The following is an 18,859-nucleotide window of genomic DNA, read 5'->3' as shown; positions in this document are numbered from 1 at the left end:
TTTCGCTGCTGTCTCTTCGTGTCATTGGTTTTGAGCCAGCTACCGTAGATGGGTACGTGGTTGACTCCTTCACCAGAGCCCTCCGAAGTTTCCCTCTGGCTTCTGTGACTGTGCTTCAGGCTTCACTGGGCTTGGACACACCTGTCGATTAATGTCCCACATAATTTCAGCATACCTCGGTATGCTCAATGGCACTCCTCACTGGTACATGTGAAAATGCTCATCACCGCCTCCGATATAGACACTAGTATGGATATACGTGCATCGTTACCAAATATCCATAATATCCCTGTAATTATGGATAATCAAACATTAAAATCACTTGATCTTACCGGATCTAATGAATATCAATTAGCCAGGTGATTTATTGGCCAGAAAATTTGATAAGAGGGGGTCAGCCCCCCTCATTAATCACTTAATAAGTCTCTAATTATGTGAGATCTAATCTCATCCTTACATACTACCACCTAATATCTCTAAAGTTAAAACCACTTGATCTTTCCGGATCTAACGAATATCTATTAGTCTAGATGATTTTTGGCCAGAAAATTGCATGTAGGGGGACTAACCCGTCCACATGTACCACCTAATATCTCTATTTTGATGTGGAATATCTCTGAAATGATGTGAGATCTAACGTTAAAACCACTTGATCTTACCGGATCTAACGAATATCTATTAGCCTGAATGATTTTTGGCCAGAAAATTTGATAAGGGGGGGCCAGCCCGTCCATATGTACCACCTAATATCTCTATTTTGATGAGGAATATCTCTGAAATGATTTGAGATCTAACGTTAAAAACACTTGATCTTACCGGATCTAACGAATATCTGTTAGCCTGAATGATTTTTGGCCCGAAAATTTGATAAGGGGGGGGCCAGCCCGTCCATATGTGCCACCTAATATCTCTATTTTGATGTGGAATATCTCTGAAATGATGTGAGATCTAACGTTAAAACCACTTGATCTTACCGGATCTAACAAATATCTATTAGCCTGAATGATTTTTGGCCTGAAAATTTGATAAGGGGGGGCCAGCCCCCCCTCATTAATCACTTAATAAGTCTCTAATTATGTGAGATCTAACGTTAAAAACACTTGATCATACCGGATCTAACAAATTGCTTCCAAAATGGCTAACTGTTTGGTCAATTTTTTGATAAGGGGGGGGCTGATGACGGGTTAGCCCCCCCCAGCAAATAACTGTTAATATCGCTTCTTCTGTGTGAGATCTAACGCAAACAACGGTTGATCTAACCTGATCTAACAAAGATCTAACAAACTGCATAAGATTTTTTCAAAAATGTTGATACTCACTATACCTCTCAGCAAATAGCTTGGGGTGTCTCCTTTCCAAAATGGGGTCATTGGGGGGGGGGGGTTTGCCACCTGGGCAATCCATGGCCTCCGAAACTGTGATAGGCAGTGAAGAGTGAAATCAAAAATTTACGCCCTTAGAAAGCCTGAAGGCGGTGCTTGGTTTTCGGGGTCCCGTGCGCGGCTAGGCTCCCAAAAAGTCCCACACATGTGGTATCCCCATACTCAGGAGAAGCAACAGAATGTATTTTGGGGTGTAATTTTACATATTACCATGGCATGTTTGAGCAATATATCATTTAGTGACAACTTTGTGCAAAAAAAAAAAAATTTGTCTCTTTCCCGCAACTTATGTCACAATATAAAATATTCCATGGACTCGGTATGGCTCTCAGCAAATAGCTTGGGGTGTCTACTTTCCAAAATGGGGTCATTTGGGGGGGTTTGAACTGTCCTGGCATTTTATGCACAACATTTAGAAGCTTATGTCACACATCACCCACTCTTCTAACCATTTGAAGACAAAGCCCTTTCTGACACTTTTTGATTACATGAAAAAATTATTTTTTTTTTTGCAAGAAAATTACTTTGAACCCCCAAACATTATATATTTTTTTTAAAGCAAATGCCCTACAGATTAAAATGGTGGGTGTTTCATTTTTTTTTTTTCACACAATATTTGCGCAGCGATTTTTCAAACGCATTTTTTGGGGAAAAAACACACTTTTTTAAATTTGAATGCACTAAAACACACTATATTGCCCAAATGTTTGATGAAATAAAAAAGATGATCTTAGGCCGAGTACATGGATACCAAACATGACATGCTTTAAAATTGCGCACAAACGTGCAGTGGCAACAAAATTAATACATTTTTAAAAGTCTTTAAAAGCCTTTACAGGTTACCACTTTAGATTTACAGAGGAGGTCTACTGCTAAAATTACTGCCCTCGATCTGACCTTTGCGGTGATACCTCACATGCATGGTGCAATTGCTGTTTACATTTGACGCTAGACCGACGCTTGCATTCGCCTTAGCGCGAGAGCAGGGGGGACAGGGGTGCTTTTTTTTTTCCTTTATTATTTTTTTGCTTTTTTATCTTATTTTTAAACTGTTCCTTTCATTTTTTTTTTAAATCATTTTTATTGTTATCTCAGGGAATGTAAATATCCCCTATGATAGCAATAGGTAGTGACAGGTACTCTTTTTTTGAAAAAATTGGGGTCTATTAGACCCTAGATTTCTCCTCTGCCCTCAAAGCCTCTGACCACACCAAGATCGGTGTGATAAAATGCTTCCCCAATTTCCCAATGGCGCTGTTTACATCCAGCGAAATCTAAGTCATAAAATGCTTGTAGCTTCCGGTTTCTTAGGCCATGGAGATGTTTGGAGCCACTCTGGTCCCTGATCAGCTCTATGGTCAGCTGGCTGAATCACCGGCTGCATTCTCAGGTTCCCTGTTGAGACAGGAGAGCCAAAAAAAACACGGAAGACGGTGGGGGGGGGGCATTCCCTCCCACTGCCTGTAAAAGCAGTTTAGAGGCTTATTAGCCGCTAGGATTGCTTTTACATGAAAGCCGACCGCTGGCTGAAAAGAATGATACCAAGATGATACCTAAACCTGCAGGCATCATTCTGGTATAACCACTCAAAGTCGTGAATAGCGTACCTGAAGACAAAAAAATGGTTAACAATAAAGCACAGTAAACGGTAAAGTATAAAATATTGCATACCTGAAAAGCAAACATGATAAAACATAATAACAATAAAACACTGCAGAATAGAATACAGTAAAAAAAAGAGCAGAACAATAGAGAGAGAATAAAGAGAGAGAGAACAATAAAACGACAACTTTTTTTTTATTTTATATTTTTGTATGTGTTTTTTTTTTTTTTTTGTAACTGTAACTGTGCCTAGTCTGTGCAATGCTGTACCCTACGCTAATACTCAACTAGTGTATGGTAGCGTTCAAAACATTCACCAATGCAAAGACCAGGATTGTCAGGACAGGAGGGACAATAATAGCGGGTGTCACGACTATATCCGCGCTTGCTGCAGACACAACATCTTTTTTGGGGGGGTTCGTTGGATAGGGGTACTCGGGAGGACATAAAGAAAATGCCTCTCATGCAGCCGACTGCATTTGGTTGGGGATGTGAATGGGGGAAGTACGGGTGCTGCAGAAGCGGTGGGTTCCCAATTAGGATTGGCGAATGCAGCAGGAAGGGCATTATGGGCACGACGGGCCTGTGTTTGTCTTTTTGGTGGCAGCGGGACACTACTTGTGCTTGCCACCTCACCAGCTTGAACTGCACTTATGGGACTCGCCACGTCACCAAGTCTTACTGCAGTGCTGGTTTGACTACGACCGGGGTGTACTAGGCCGCTGATGCTTGCCAGTTCACCAAAACGCTACCAAAAAAACTGTTAGCGACTGCAGGGATCAGGCCTGACTCTGCGAACGCTGCAGTTATGCGTTTAGTGTTTTGGAAGTGACAGTGATCGATCGATACTGCACTTGGGTGGGCTGGGCTGGGCCAGGCGGAGGGGCAAAACGGAGGGTAGCAGGTATCTGGGCTGATCCCGCTAACACTGCGTTTTTGGGAACCCTAAACTGCTGGGGACGCTAGTATAGATCTGATCGGATCAGATATTGATCCGTTCAGATACTATACCACTAAGGGAGGTGTACGGTGCGTGCGTGGGTGTTAGCGGTACTGGCGCTAACCTGATGCTGCCTGGGGCAGGTGCTTGCCAGTTCACCAAAACGCTACCAAAAAAACTGTTAGCGATCGCAGGGATCAGGCCTGACTCTGCGAACGCTGCAGTTATGCGTTTAGTGTTTTGTAAGTGACAGTGATCAATCGATACTGCACTTGGGAGGGCTGGGCTGGGCCGGGCGGAGGGACAAAACGCAGGTGCTAGCAGGTATCTGGGCTGATCCCACTAACACTGCGTTTTGGGAACCCTAAACTGCTGAGGACGCTAGTATAGATCTGATCAGATCAGATATTGATCCATTCAGATACTATACCACTAAGGGAGGCGTATGCTGCGTGCGTGGGTGTTAGCGGTACTGGCGCTAATCTGACGCTGCCTGGGGCGACGCATATCACCGCCGGGCGATCAGGGGGCTAAACCTTTATTCGGTAATAAACGGCGGGTGCCCTGACACTATAAAAAATAAACGAACTTACCAGCGTCACCCGTAGCGGTTATACGGTGATCAGTGGTGAAAAGGTTAACTAGGGGGCAATAAAGGGGTTAAAACATTTATTAGGTAGTATATGGGGGTCCCTGTCGCTACAAAACACTGACGGCGAACCTAAATATTTACGTCCCTAACTAGCGTCACCAGCGACACTAATACAGCGATCAGAAAAATGATCGTTTAGCGACACTGGTGACGGGGGGTGATCAAGGGGTTAAAACTTTATTAGGGGGGGTTAGGGGGGTATCCTAGACCTAAAGGGGGCTAACTCTAACTGCCCTAACACTTCTAACTGTCACAAACTGACACCATGCAGTAATCAGGAAAAAAAAACTGCTTGGTGTCAGTGTGACAGGGGGGGGGGAGGGGTGATTGGGGGGTGATCGGGGGGCGATTGGGGGGGGATCGGGGGTGTAAAGTGTGCCTGGCATGTTCTACTGTGTGTGTTTGTGTTTTACACTCACTCAGATGTCTTCTCTTCTCGGCGCCGGAACGGAAACTGCCGAGTCGAGGAGAGATGACATCACAACACAGGCAGGGGAGGATTCTCATTGGCTGGGAGCGATCGCGAGGGGGGGGGGGGCACGATCGGATGGCCTCCCCCTCATCTCTGAACGCTCCCAGACCAAAGCCGACTGCCGCTGGCACCGGGGGGGTCCGATCGGACCCCCCGCCCGCGGGAAGGCAATCACGTACCAGGTACGTGATTTTGCCTGCCCGTGCCATTCTGTTGACGTATATCGTCGTTAGGCGGTCGGCAAGTGGTTAAGACAATTAAAAGGGCCTACTCTTCAAGGCCTTCCTGTTTTGGAGGTCTTAAGAGCACATTTAACTAGGGCAGTGCCAGCTCTGTGGACAGCTCAGCGCTGAGTGTCTCCTGAGGTTATTTACAAGTCAGCAATATGGTCCTCCCAGGACACTTTTATTACACTTTAATAGGTGAACCTGGCTCGCGACAGTAACATTTGGAAAATTCATGGTGCATATTGCGCTGCTGATGATTACAAAATTATGATTGCACCCTCCTGTATGGTGAGTTAGTCCCCATATGTATGCTGCCATGATGCACCAGGAAAATTGTATACTCACCTTTCCGTAATTTTCCTTTCCTGGTGCATCTTCATGGCAGCATACAGATGCCCACCCAAATGGTGAGAGTTATGCCGCGTACACACGGTCGGACTTTTCGTCTACAAAAGTCCGACAGACTTCCGGCGGACTTTCGGCGGACTTGCAGCAGACTTTCTAACGAACGGACTTGCCTACACACGACCACACAAAAGTCCGACGGATTCGTACGTGATGACGTACACCGGACTAAAATAAGGAAGTTCATAGCCAGTAGCCAATAGCTGCCCTAGCATGGGTTTTTGTCCGTCGGACTAGCACACAGATGAGCGGATTTCGGGTCCGTCGTAGTTACGACGTAAAGATTTGAAGCATGTTTCAAATCTAAAGTCCGTCGGATTTGAGGCTGAAAAAGTCTGCTGAAAGTCCGGAGAAGCCCACACACGAACGGATTACCAGCCAGCTTTAGTCCGTCGGCGTCCGTTGGACTTTTGTAGACGAAAAGTCCGACCGTGTGTACGCGGCATTACAGAGAATGCTGTGAGCCGGGTCTGTCTTTGATTTACAGTTAACCAGTCCTATCAGGTTGTGGGGGCGGAGTCACAACCCATATGTATGCTGGCATTAAGATGCACCAGGAAAGGAAAATTACGGAAAGGTGAGTATACAATTTTCCGTTATATCCACGCTTAGACCAAAAGGGAAATTAGGTGTGCAGCCTACCCTGCTAGGTACCCAATAGGGGACTAGAGTGATAATAGTCCAAGTATGAGGGTAAATGGCGCTACCTATATAATGAAAGGTGACAGACCCTGTTCACATGTTAGGTGCTAAGTGCCTCTATAGTGACTATTGAATGTGCATATACTAATAGTGCAATCCTAATAAATTACCAATGTGCAAGTGCTAGTGTTGCAAACCTCACTAGGCTGCCAAATAAACTAGATATACCAATAGTGCAATCCTAATAAATTACCAATGTGCATGTGCATGTGCTTCTAAGGGAAGAAACACAGGCTGTAATTGAGTGTAGTGGCCAGCAGGTGGCAGTGCAGCACAGGAAAACTCACCTAGCAGCGCTGGAGCCTCCTGCCTCAAGTGATCAGTGAGCCCAGGCAGAGGAACAGCGGCATGGTCACTTAGGGAGGTGTGGGAAGCAGCAGGAGCAGATGAAGAGCCAGGAAGTGAGCCAAGGCGGGCCCGGGAGCCTCCCGCAGATGAGCTGCGCTGTCACTCACACAGGTACTGAAGCCCGCATGCCCCACGGCACTATGCGAGGGGGGAAGGCAGAGACGCTGGAGGGGCGAGCCAGGGAGTGGGCGGAGGCCTGCCAGGGAGCCAGACACCTCCCGCTGTGTGGAGAGGCGAGCCCCACAATCAATAATGGCGCCGGCACTGGGAGAGGGGAGAGAAGCATTAGCAGCAGCTCCCGCCCCGCAGGGCGCCGAAAGCTAAGCGCAGGGGACAGTATTTGGAGGGGGCGCAGTGCTAGCCCGAGCGGCCTCCCGACGATGACCCGCAGAGTGCGGCGGGGCTCCTAGAGCGGGGGAGACATTGCTGAGCTGCAGGGGGGGGGCTAGGAAAGCCACGGCTGGAAGTATTCATAGATCCATGTGCCGCGCGGGACTGGAGTAGAGAAGAGGAGCCAGCACCATCAGTGCCAGTGGCTCCGCTATCCATCCTAGGGGCACGAGTTGCGGCCCTATGAGGGCTGGGGCTCAGTCTGGAGGGCGGGCGGTCAAGGCGATCAAGGCATCAGTGTCCATGGTGAGTCCGGCAGGAACGCAGGGGAGGCCAACTCTTGTGACGTTAAATTCTCTTGAAAGTAGTAAGACGTGTCTCTGCATAGCCTTTTCTAGAGTTCCGACTCCACCCAGTCACCTGCCATTGTAGCCAATTCCAACTGAGCCACTCCGACTCCCTGATTAGGTTGACGCCCCGCTTGGTTCCCAAGCATCCAGCAGTCAAGGCTCCCTTTCCTTAGAGCGGGGCAGGTCAAGGGGCCTTCATTAACAATGTGTCCTAAACAGCTAAATCTTTAAACTTATCCAACATCTATCTTTAAAGTTTTATTGCAGCACACTGGGTAAGTGGTTAGCACATCTGCCTAGCAGCACTAGGGCCACTGGTTCAAATGCCAATCATGGCACTACCTACCTGCAGTTTGTATGTTCTCTCTGTGCCTGCATGGGTTTCCTCCCACACTCCAAAGACATGCTGGTAGGTTAATTAGCTCCTATATAAATTGGCCCTAATATGTGTTTGTATGAATGTGAATTAGGGACCTTAGATTATAAGCTCCCAAAGCACCTTGTCCCCATGTTGATGGGGAGGGCCTCACCCCCACAACCTTTGCCCGGTGGTTGTGGGGGTCTGCGGGCGGGGGGCTTATTGGAATCTGGAAGCCCCCTTTAGCAAGGGGACCCCCAGATCCCGGCCTCCCCCCCTGTGTGAAATGGTAACAGGGTACAAATGTACCCCTACCATTTCACAAAAAAAGTCAAAATGGTAAAAATGACATGACACGGCTTAGGGACAAGTGCTTTATTAAAAAATTAAAAAATAAAAATGTCCCACAAAGTCTTCTTCTTCTCTTGCCCTGCCGATGGACCGAAAAAGAAAAAAAAAAGGCGCACCGACCTGCCTCCGTATGACGCATCCTCGCAGGTGACAGTTCTTTTATAACTGAGGGTGGGGCCACTCGGTGACATCACCGGGTGACCCCACCCCCCTCTGACACACAGGGACATCCCTATGGCTACCCTGTAGCGTCAGAGGGGGTGGGGCCACCCGGACCGCCCCCCTCTGACGCACGGGGACATCCCTATAGCGGGGATGCCATAGGGATGTCCCTGTGCATCAGAGGGGTGGGGTCACCCAGTGACGTCACCATGTGGCCCCACCCTCAGTTATAAAAGAACTGTCACCTGAGAGGATGGTCATTACGACGGGTGCCTCCCATCCAATGGTCATTACGTGCAGGGTTTTTTTTTTCTTTTTCAGTCCGCCGGCGAAGCAAGAGAAAAAGAAGACTACGTGGGACAGTTTTATTTTTTTTAATTTTTAACCACTTGCCAACCGCCTCACGCTGATATACGTCAGCAGAATGGCACGGGCAGGCAGAATCACGTACCCATACGTGATCTGTCTCCCACGGGTGGGGGGTCCGATCGGACCCCCCCGGTGCCCGAGGCGGTCGGTTTTGGTCTGGGAGCGTTCAGTGATGAGGGGGAGGCCATCCATTCGTGGCCCCCCCCTCGCAATCGCTCCCAGCCAATGAGAGTCCTCCCCTGCCTGTGTGTACTTGTGATGTCATCTCTCCTCGGCTCGGCTCGGCAGTTTCCGTTCCGGCGCAGAGGAGAGAAGACATCTGAGTGAGTTGCACAACACATACACTTACAGTAGAACATGCCAGGCATACCTTACACCCCCGATCCCCCCCCGATAGTGGTATAGTATCTGAACGGATCAATATCTGATCTGATCAGATCTATACTAGCGTCCCCAGCAGTTTAGGGTTCCCAAAAACGCAGTGTTAGCGGGATCAGCCCAGATACCTGCTAGCACCTGCGTTTTGCCCCTCCGCCCGGCCCAGCCCAGCCGACCCAAGTGCAGTATCGATCGATCACTGTCACTTACAAAACACTAAACACATAACTGCAGCGTTCGCAGAGTCAGGCCTGATCCCTGCGATCGCTAACAGTTTTTTTGGTAGCGTTTTGGTCAACTGGCAAGCGCCAGCGGCCTAGTACACCCCGGTCGTAGTCAAACCAGCACTGCAGTAACACTTGGTGACGTGGCGAGTCCCATAAGTGCAGTTCAAGCTGGCGAGGTGGCAAGCACAAGTAGTGTCCCGCTGCCACCAAAAAGACAAACACAGGCCCGTCGTGCCCATAATGTCCTTCCTGCTGCATTCGCCAATCCTAATTGGGAACCCACCACTTCTGCAGCGCCCATTCCCCCATTCACATCCCCAACCAAATGCAGTCGGCTGCATGAGAGGCATTTTCTTTATGTCCTCCCGAGTACCCCTACCCAACGAACCCCCCCCCAAAAGATGTCGTGTCTGCAGCAAGCGCGGATATAGGCGTGATACCCGCTATTATTGTCCCTCCTGTCCTGACAATCCTGGTCTTTGCATTGGTGAATGTTTTGAACGCTACCATGCACTAGTTGAGTATTAGCGCAGGGTACAGCATTGCACAGACTAGGCACACTTTCACAGGGTCTCCCAAGATGCCATCGCATTTTGAGAGACCCGAACCTGGAACCGGTTACAGTTATAAAAGTTACAGTTACAAAAAAAAGTGTTAAAAAAAAAAAAAAAACACAAACAAAAATATAAAATAAAAAAAAATAGTTGTCGTTTTATTGTTCTCTCTCTCTCTATTCTCTCTCTATTGTTCTGCTCTTTTTTACTGTATTCTATTTTGCAATGTTTTATTGTTATTATGTTTTATCATGTTTGCTTTTCAGGTATGCAATTTTTTATACTTTACCGTTTACTGTGCTTTATTGTTAACCATTTTTTTTTGTCAGGTACGCCATTCACTACTTTGAGTGGTTATACCAGAATGATGCCTGCAGGTTTAGGTATCATCTTGGTATCATTCTTTTCAGCCAGCGGTCGGCTTTCATGTAAAAGCAATCCTAGCGGCTAATTAGCCTCTAGACTGCTTTTACAAGCAGTGGGAGGGAATGCCCTCCCACCTTCTTCCGTGTTTTTCTCTGGCTCTCCTGTCTCAACAGGGAACCTAAGAATGCAGCCGGTGATTCAGCCAGCTGACCATAGAGCTGATCAGAGACCAGAATGGCTCCACACATCTCTATGGCCTAAGAAACCGGAAGCTATGAGCATTTTATGACTTAGATTTCGCCAGATATAAACAGCGCCATTGGGAAATTGGGGAAGCATTTTATCACACCGATCTTGGTGTGGTCAGATGCTTTGAGGGCAGAGGAGAAATCTAGGGTCTAATAGACCCCAATTTTTTCAAAAAAAGAGTACCTGTCACTACCTATTGCTATCATAGGGGATATTTACATTCCCTGAGATAACAATAAAAATGATTTAAAAAAAAAAATGAAAGGAACAGTTTAAAAATAAGATAAAAAAAGCAAAAAAATAATAAAGAAAAAAAAAAAAAAAAGCACCCCTGTCCCCCCTGCTCTCGCGCTAAGGCGAACGCAAGCGTCGGTCTGGCGTAAAACGTAAACAGCAATTGCACCATGCATGTGAGGTATCACCATGAAGGTCAGATCGAGGGCAGTAATTTTAGCAGTAGACCTCCTCTGTAAATTTAAAGTGGTAACCTGTAAAGGCTTTTAAAGGCTTTTAAAATGTATCAATTTGGTTACCACTGCACGTTTGTGCGCAATTTTAAAGCATGTCATGTTTGGTATCCATGTACTCGGCCTAAGATCATCTTTTTTATTTCATCAAACATTTGGGCAATATAGTGTGTTTTAGTGCATTAAAATTTAAAAAAGTGTGTTTTTTCCCCAAAAAATGCATTTGAAAAATCGCTGCGCAAATACTGTGTGAAAAAAAAAAAAATGAAACACCCACCATTTTAATCTGTAGGGCATTTGCTTTAAAAAAATATATAATGTTTGGGGGTTCAAAGTAATTTTCTTGCAAAAAAAAATAATTTTTTCATGTAATCAAAAAGTGTCAGAAAGGGCTTTGTCTTCAAGTGGTTAGAAGAGTGGGTGATGTGTGACATAAGCTTCTAAATGTTGTGCATAAAATGCCAGGACAGTTCAAAACCCCCCCAAATGACCCCATTTTGGAAAGTAGACACCCCAAGCTGTTTGCTGAGAGGCATGTCGAGTCCGTGGAATATTTTATATTGTGACACAAGTTGCGGGAAAGAGACAAATTTTTTTTTTTTGCACAAGGTTGTCACTAAATGATATATTGCTCAAACATGCCATGGGAATATGTGAAATTACACCCCAAAATACATTCTGTTGCTTCTCCTGAGTATGGGGATATCACATGTGTGGGACTTTTTGGGAGCCTAGCCGCGCACGGGACCCCGAAAACCAAGCACCGCCTTCAGGCTTTCTAAGGGCGTAAATTTTTGATTTCACTCTTCACTGCCTATCACAGTTTCGGAGGCCATGGAATGCCCAGGTGGCAACCCCCCCCCAAATGACCCCATTTTGGAAAGTAGACACCCCAAGCTATTTGCTGAGAGGTATAGTGAGTATTTTGCAGACCTCACTTTTTGTCACAAAGTTTTGAAAATTGAAAAATGAAAAAAAAAAAGTTTTTTTCTTGTCTTTCTTCATTTTCAAAAACAAATGAGAGCTGCAAAATACTCACCATGCCTCTCAGCAAATAGCTTGGGGTGTCTACTTTCCAAAATGGGGTCTTTTGGGGGGGGGGGGTTGTGCCACCTGGGCATTCCATGGCCTCTGAAACTGTAATAGGCAGTGAAGAGTGAAATCAAAAATCTACACCCTTAGAAATCCTGAAGGCGGTGATTGGTTTTCGGGGCCCCGTACGCAGCTAGGCTCCTAAAAAGTCCCACACATGTGGTATCCCCATACTCAGGAGAAGCAGCTAAATGTATTTTGGGGTGCAATTCCACATATGCCCATGGCCTGTGTGAGCAATATATCATTTAGTGACAACTTTGTGCAAAAAAAAAAAAAAATTTGTCACTTTCCCGCAACTTGTGTCAAAATATAAAATATTCCATGGACTCAACATGCCTCAAAGCAAATAGCTTGGGGTGTCTACTTTCCAAAATGGGGTCATTTGGGGGGGTTTTATGCCATCTGGGCATTTTATGGCCTTCAAAACTGTGATAGGTAGTGAGGAGTAAAATCAAAAATTTACGCCCTTAGAAATCCTGAAGGCAGTGATTGGTTTTCGGGGCCCCGTACGCGGCTAGGCTCCCAAAAAGTCCCACACATGTGGTATCCCCGTACTCAGGAGAAGCAACTGAATATATTTTGGGGTGCAATTCTACATATGCCCATGGCCTGTGTGAGCAATATATAATTTAGTGACAACTTTTTGTAATTTTTTTTTTTTTGTCATTATTCAATCACTTGGGACAAAAAAATGAATATTCAATGGGCTCAACATGCCTCTCAGCAATTTCCTTGGGGTGTCTACTTTCCAAAATGGGGTCATTTGTGGGGGTTTTGTACTGCCCTGCTATTTTAGCACCTCAAGAAATAACATAGGCAGTCATAAATGAAAGGCTGTGTAAATTCCAGAAAATGTACCCTAGTTTGTAGACGCTATAACTTTTGCGCAAACCAATAAATTTACACTTATTGACATTTTGTTTACCAAAGACATGTGGCCGAATACATTTTGGCCTAAATGTATGACTAAAATTGAGTTTATTGGATTTTTTTTATAACAAAAAGTAGAAAATATCATTTTTTTTCAAAATTTTCGGTCTTTTTCGGTGTATAGCGCAAAAAATAAAAACGGCAGAGGTGATCAAATACCATCAAAAGAAAGCTCTATTTGTGGGAAGAAAAGGACGCAAATTTCGTTTGGGTACACCATTGCATGACCGTGCAATTAGCAGTTAAAGCGACGCAGTGCCAAATTGTAAAAAGTGCTCTGGTCAGGAAGGGGGTAAATCCTTCCGGGGCTGAAGTGGTTAATAAAGGACTTGTCCCCAAGTTGTGTCATGTCATTTTTACCATTTTCACACTTTTTTTGTGAAATGGTAGGGGTACATCTGTACCCTGTTACCATTTCACACAGGGAGGGAGGCTGGGATCTGGGGATCCCCATGTTAAAGGGGGCTTCCAGATTCCGATAAGCCCCCCGCCCGCAGACCCCCACAACCACCGGGCAAGGGTTGGGGGGATGAGGCCCTTGTGCTTTGGGGGGCTACCCCAAAGCACCCTCCCCATGTTGAGGGCATGTGGCCTGGTATGGTTCAGGAGGGGAGGCGCTCTCTCATCCCCCCCTCTTTTCCTGTGGCCTGCCAGGTTGCATGCTCAAATAAGGGTCTGGTATGGATTTTTGGGGGGACCCCCCACTCCATTTTTTTTTTAATTTTGGCACGGGGTTCTCCTAAAAATCGTATGGATTTTGAGGGGGACCCTCACGCCATTTTTTTTTTTTTTACATTTTGGCGCGGGGTTCCCCTTAATATCCATACCTGACCTGAAGGGCCTGGTATGGAATTTGGGGGGACCCCCACGCAATTTTTTAAAATTTGGTTCGGGGTTCCCCTTAATATTCATACCAGACCCAAAGGGTCTGGTAATGGACTGTGGGGGAATCCCATGCCATTTTTTTCAATGACTTTTATGTGTATTGCCTAGACCCGACAATTCATTATAGCTGCGAGTACTTTTAAATGACTTTTTTTCCTTTAGAAATGTCATTTATGCAGGGACTGTTGTAAACACGGGAAACATGTGCCACTTTACAGGCATACTATAGACACCCCCCAGGTACAAAATTTAAAGGAATATTTCACTTTTATTGTTTCACTTTAACCACTTCCCGCCCGGTCAATAGCATATTGACGTCCGGGAAGTGGTTGCGTTATCCTGACTGGACGTCATATGACGTCCAGCAGGATAACATGCCGGCGCGTGCCCGCGGGAGCGCGCAGCGCGGCGATCGGCGGCGGCGCGTGTCCCTCGGACACAGCGCTTCCCCGATCTAGGTAAACAGCCAGTTCTATTGGCTGTTTACCCCGTGATCGGCTGTGTCAAAGTCACAGCCGATCACCTGTCACAATAAACTCGGCGGCGCGCTCCCTGCGCGCCGCCGAAAGCATCCAGTGTAGTGATCGAGGAAGGCGAGTGTCCCTTGGACACAGCGCTTCCCCGATCGGTAAACAGCCAATGAAATTGGCTGTTTACCAGGTGACCGGCTGTGTCCAATCACAGCCTGTCACAAATGTAAACAAAAAAGTTGCTGTTACTATCTGATCCCTGCTCTCTCCTCACACACCGATCGTGAGAGGAGAGAGCAGAGATCAGTGAGTTATTCAGTGTCTGTCTGACATTACTGTTATTACTGTACTGTGCACAACACGGCCCCCCCAATAAAGAGGACCTGTCACACAGCCCAGCCAATCAGCCCATCTGTCAATCAGCCCATCTGTCAATCAACCCATCTGTCAATCAACCCATCTGTCAACCAGCCCATCTGTCAACCAGCCCATCTGTCACAGGCCCACCGCCATCGGTACCGCCACACAGGCTACCAGTACCGCCATCGGTACCGCCACACAGGCTACCAGTACCGCCATCGGTACCACCACCAGTAACGCCACTAGTACCTCCATCAGGCCCACCATCTATACTGCCACACAGGCCGCTACCAGTATCGCCACTAGTGCCGCCATCGGTACCACCACCACCCGTACCACCGTCAGTACCGCCATCGGTGCCACCACCACCCATACCGCCACCTGTACCGCCATCACCACCTGTACCGCCACCACCACCCGTACCGCCATTGGTACCACCACCACCTGTACCGCCACCACCACCTGCACCGCCACCACCACCTGTACCGCCACCACCACCCGTACCGCCACCGGTACTGCCACCACCACCTGTACCGCCACCGGTACCACAATCACCACCTGTACCGCCATCGGTACCACCACCACCCGTACCGCCACCGGTACCGCCACCACCACCACCACCCGTACCTCCATCGGTACCACCACCCATACTGCCATCTGTACCACCACACAGGCCCGCCAATAAGAATTGCCATAATGTCACAAAGGGTTTACACACCTGAGGAGGCATATGAGATTCTTGCCATGTCGGATGATGGGAGCAGCGGGGAGCTCACATCATCTGGTTCGGAATACGAGCCAGTGGAGGATAGTGGATCAGAGTCCGAGTCCGCGGAGGAAACCGTCCCTCCCAAAAGATTGAGATCAGGACCAAGATCAGGAGATCTGCCCACCACCAGCAGTGCCAGACCCCAGGAAGAGGAAGAGGAGCCCAGTACAAGCACTGGAATTACCACCAGCAGCGCCAGACCCCAGGAAGAGGAAGAGGAGCCCAGTACAAGCACTGGAATTACCCGCCCAACCCGAAGAACCCCGCCCCAGTCCTACCTTCCCGATGCCCTGGCAAACCCCTTATGGTTGCCTGCCAACTCAAGACCTGCTATCATCCCCCCTTTCACCGCACAGCCAGGTGTGCAGCCCGACACTACGAATTTTTCTGAATTTGATTATTTTTCTTTATTTTTCCCCCAAGATTTTCTACAGGATATGGTGGATCAAACTAATTTATATGCATCCCAATTTATTGCTGCCAACCCCAATTCTTCCTACGCCCGCATGTTCCAGTGGCGATGTGTCACACTGGATGAATTTAAAATGTTTTTGGGCCTAACATTCAATATGGGGCTTACAAAAAAGAATGAATCCCATGCATATTGGTCCACCCACCCCATCCAACACATGCCCATATATTCCGCTGTCATGTCCAGGACAAGATACGACATGATTATGCGTTTTCTCCACTTCAGTGACAATTCCCAGTGCCCTCCCCGAGATCATCCCAACCATGACAAATTGTTCAAGATACGCCCCCTAATCAATTCCTTTTCCCAGCGATTCAGAGAAGTTTTCATCCCAGACCAAAAAATTTGTGTGGACGAGTCCCTCATACATTTCACTGGCCGACTGCACTTCAAGCAGTATATACCAAGCAAGAGATCCAGGTATGGGGTGAAGTTAAATAAATTATGCGATCGAGCCACTGGATATGTCTTCACATTCCGGATCTACGAAGGCAAAGATTCCCAGCTCCAGCCCCATGATTGCCCCACATATATTGGAACCAGTGGAAAAATTGTCTGGGAGCTGGCATACCCCCTATTCGACAAAGGATACCATTTATATGTCGACAACTACTATACCAGCCTGCCCCTTTTTCGTCACCTTTATAATAAAAAAACCCTGGCCTGTGGTACCTTCAAAAAAAACCGTAAGGGATTCCCAAAAAATCTGCTAGCAAAAAAATTAAGAAAGGGAGAATCGGCATTCATGAGGAACGAGGAGGTGTTGGCCATGAAGTGGAGGGACAAGAAAGATGTCCACATGCTCTCTACCATCCACAATGACACCGTGGTGGAGATCCAAAGAAGACGCGGCCCCATTGTAAAGCCCGAATGTGTCCACGACTACAATATGTATATGGGGGGGGTGGATTTAAACGATCAGATGCTACAGCCCTACTTATCAAACAGAAAGTCCCGTTACTGGTACAAGAAAGTTGCCTTTCACCTTTTTCACATGGCCCTTTTTAATTCGTTTGTCTGCTACCAAAAAGCAACTCAAAACCAAGTCACCTACCTCAAGTATTTTGAATCGATCGTCACTCTCCTCATTTACCCACAAGGTCCCGCCCCAGGAAGCATTCGCTCGGAGGCTGTGAGTAGACTTCACGAGCAACACCTTCCCTATAGCATTCCCCCCACAGAATCTGGAAGAAGACGCCAAAAAAAATGCCGTGTATGCAGCAGAGGAGGAATAAGAAGAGATTCCAGCTATTATTGTCCCCAATGTCCCTCCCAACCTGGCCTGTGCATCGGAGATTGCTTCAGAAATTATCATGCATTCATCCAATATTAGTTCCCTGTATTATTACCAGACTGCCATTTCCCCATTTGCCTGCTACCATGTTAATTAACTGACCCTGGCCTGTTTACCGACGATGTCTTTGCTTGCCGTTTCTGCACGTTTCTGACTTGCATGTGTACCAACCTCAGCCTGTTTACCGACGATGCCTCTGCCTGCCGATTTAAACCACATTTCTGACTTGCACGTGTACCAACCTCAGCCTGTTTACCGACGATGCCTCTGCCTGCCGATTTAAACCACGTTTCTGACTTCCACGTGTACCGACCTTGGCCTGTTAATCGACCATGTTTTTGCCTGCCACTTGGACTGATCTTTTGGCCATCTACTTTAGTACACAGGGGTCTCACATATGTGAGGGGCTTCAGAATAGCGTTCTGAGTAGAGAAAACCAGTTTTTCGTTTTCTGTGCTCCCAGAACAGGGTCTGGTTGCCCGGAGGCTTCAAAGCGATTTGGGTGGGAGAAGCCTCTACCCCTGTCCCCCTGGCCCTAAGCTTGATGGTCCTTTCTGCTGCCCGGACCAATGCTTTGGCTGTGCTGACCATATTGCTGCCTGTAAAGACCCATGACATTATGGACCATGTTTCTTCCTGCTGTTTGGACCAATACTTTGGCTGTGTTGACCATATATCTGCCTGCTGCCTCTACTGACTTTGGACAGTATTTCTGCTGGGACACCTCTGCCTGCTACCTGGACCTGTGCTCTGGCTGTGCTTTGGCTGTGGTCTGGCTGTGCTGACAGTATCTCTGCCTGTATGAACTATGGACAGTATTCCTGCCTGCTGCCTGGATGATTGCTTTTGCTGTCGCTGACCTCATTCCTGCCTGCTGCCTGGACCGATGCTCTCCTCTGTGGACCACTGCACTTCTAAAACCACAGGTAATCTTTTGTTATTTGGTATGTACCTGCTATGTGTTAGAAATATGAAGGGCCTGCAAAAATGTGATCGGTAGTCAGAAAAAAATGATATGTGTAATTAATGCTGCTAGAATGCCTGGAGGTGCTACTTGGATTTTGGGCCTCTGTATGTGGTCAGGCTGTGTAAAAGTCTCAAACATGTGGTATCGCCATACTCAGGAGGAGTAGCAGAATGTATTTTGGGGTGTCATTTTTGCTATGTACATGCTATGCGTTATAAATATGTTATAAATGGGCAACTTTGTGTAAAAAAAAATGCATTTTCATTTTTTTCCACATTTTCCAAAAACTTCTGGAAAAAAATGAACCGTTCAAAAGACTCATTATGCCTCATAGATTATACGTTGGGGTGTGTGCTTTCCAAAATGGGGTCATTTTGTGGACAATTCAATTGTCCTGGTGCTCCAGTGCCTTCAAAAGTGTAATAGGTGGTTGAGAAAGGATATGTGCAATTTATGCTTGTAGAACGCCTGAAAGTGCTACTTCAGTGTTGGCCCTTTGTATGTGGCCAGGCTGTGTAAAAGTCTCACACATGTGGTATCGCCATACTCAGGAGGAGTAGAGGAATGCATTTTGGGGTGTCATTTTTGCTATGTACATGCTATGTGTTAGAAATATCTTATAAATGGACAACTTTGTGTAAAAAAAAATGCATTTTCATTTTTTTTTCACTTTTTTCAAAACCTTGTGGAAAAAAATGAACCCTTCAAAAGACTCATTATGCCTCA

The 18,859-nt window shown here is 46.9% G+C and overlaps 1 long non-coding RNA gene across 1 annotated transcript in view; it reads left to right on the top strand.

The window, feature by feature from the left end:
- Positions 1-6,713: 6,713 nt before the first annotated feature.
- The window catches only part of LOC141132857 (uncharacterized), a 33,749-nt gene continuing 21,603 nt past the window's right edge, over positions 6,714-18,859 (top strand). Inside the window, exon 1 of the long non-coding RNA XR_012242974.1 lies at positions 6,714-6,841. This is a non-coding gene — a long non-coding RNA (uncharacterized lncRNA). The remainder of the gene's footprint in view (positions 6,842-18,859) is intronic.

This window comes from Aquarana catesbeiana, linkage group LG03 (assembly GCF_042186555.1).
Source record: "Aquarana catesbeiana isolate 2022-GZ linkage group LG03, ASM4218655v1, whole genome shotgun sequence".
NCBI classification, from domain to species: domain Eukaryota; kingdom Metazoa; phylum Chordata; class Amphibia; order Anura; family Ranidae; genus Aquarana; species Aquarana catesbeiana.
Note: the sequence above shows the minus strand (reverse complement) of the source record. Positions and strands in the feature narration are given on the sequence as shown.